The sequence below is a fragment of the Trachymyrmex septentrionalis genome, unplaced genomic scaffold, assembly GCF_001594115.1.
Source record: "Trachymyrmex septentrionalis isolate Tsep2-gDNA-1 unplaced genomic scaffold, Tsep1.0 scaffold172, whole genome shotgun sequence".
NCBI classification, from domain to species: Eukaryota; Metazoa; Arthropoda; class Insecta; order Hymenoptera; family Formicidae; genus Trachymyrmex; species Trachymyrmex septentrionalis.
In genome coordinates this window covers 698,800-700,750 of record NW_017304887.1, presented here as the reverse complement: position 1 = coordinate 700,750, position 1,951 = coordinate 698,800, and the positions used below count along the sequence as shown (strand labels likewise).

The following is a 1,951-nucleotide window of genomic DNA, read 5'->3' as shown; positions in this document are numbered from 1 at the left end:
TATTTATGTTTAATAACACATTTTTGTAGTTTATTCATTTTATTTATTGTTTTTATTAAAAACTAAAATATAGAAATAATAAAAAAATTTTTTCTTTTATAAGTATCTTAAATATTTAAAATATGCAAAGTTTTATTGCAATTCACTGATTAGTTACAAAGATAAAGAACAAATAAATATTTTGTTTATTTACTGGACAATAGTACGTACATCGCAATGTAACTTTACGTAAATAATCTTGAATACATAATGTATACTTATATTAAAAGATTGAGATTTTTATCGTTTATTTTATAATACATTTCCACATATTCTTATTAGAGCACAGATTAAAAAAATACTACAATTTATTAAAATTATTTGTGATCCACATAATAAACCGTCACTAAATTTGTCGTATTATTTTTAAATTTCTTCTTCTTCTTCTTCTTCTTCTTACGTTAGGCCTTTGGGCTGTGTTATACCTCTCTCATATGCTTGTGATGCGTACGTTGATTACTCAATTGCCACGAGCATATGGGACTTTCAGTTTTATTGCCGATTCTGAACGGCGGATTTTTTGAAAGGTGTTTCTGTGGGCAGGGATACTCTCGGTCAGCTTTTTCCGAGAGGAGCGTAAATATTTTAGTTCCTATTAGAATCGAACCCGGGACCTTTGGCATGATAGATAGTACGTTGTCTACCACGCTCGCGCTTATTTGAAACTTGATTTAGAATAATCTGTAATTTTTTCATAATTTTGTAAATTTGAAAACATTTTGAAAATATGTATAAAACACTCTTAAATTACTGCATTGAATAAAATATATGATAATAATTAATGAGAACTAATAAAACGTACGATTACATACAATAACTAATGTAAATATAATATAGGATAGAGCGGGGCTTTTTTGTTCATTTTTTGCGATTTTTATTTTCTGCGAATGTTTATGTCTCTGAACAACACATGTTAATTATTTAAAGGTTGTGCTTGTGTTTTCAAGAAGCAATCATGACTGTATAATGTAATTATAATATAAGCACATCACTGTAAAGAGATATTGTTTACTATTATAAATTTTTTCGTATTAGTTTAAAGTTAAAACTGACGGAATAATCCCGCTCTACTCTAAAATTTATACATTCAATGTAAATCCCAAAGTTCAATCTGTGCGATTAAAAGAAAAAAAACATACACACAATATGCATTACTATATTTAATCTACAAAATTCCGAATTGATTCAACAAAATATATCGAATAGAAAATGTAGTTCTTTTACATTCTACACAGTGATTGTAAAATGACTGTCGCAATTTTCAAGGGATTAATAATGAGCGTGGATCGTTCTGCGACGATCGCAGGGAGAAACAAACGTAGCCTCGGGCAAGTGGACCAGACTCGCGGCACAACCGACATCAATCTGAACGAGCAAACTGCACCCCTAACGATCCACCGAGTCATATAAATTTTATTGCCATTTCATAAATCCCCGACGACCACCGCGAATAACCATCCGAGAGCTCTCCGAGAGATTATCAGGAACGTATAAAGTTACGAAACGTCGCATGGTTACGGTTCGCTCAATCGTCGTTCTGGTCGCTTCCGACGTAATTCTCAAGTGCGATTGCGAAAACTTCCGCGAAAATATAATGATAATTATCACTCAACTTAAAAAGCGATCAAGCTACTCGGGTGATTGGTATTTTATATTAGGCCCTGAATTTTACGTTCGCGTAATGTCGCATAGAAGAGAATGTTCAAATATAATAAATTATCGTCATCATTTGTTCGCGTTTGAATCTTTATTAACACAAATATAATACGCAGACAGATCATATGATAGTTTCTTCGGACGTATCTGATAAAAAATAATTATGTAATTAATGTTGTCAATATTAATACAAACATTGTTTTTTAATTATTATATTAAAAATTTATTCAAATAATATAAAAATATTATATTATTC

General features: G+C 30.3%; 1 protein-coding gene across 1 annotated transcript in view; it reads right to left on the bottom strand.

Moving 5' to 3' along the window:
- The window catches only part of LOC108746489, a 344,212-nt gene that overhangs the window by 46,996 nt on the left and 295,265 nt on the right, over positions 1–1,951 (bottom strand). The window lies entirely within an intron of this gene.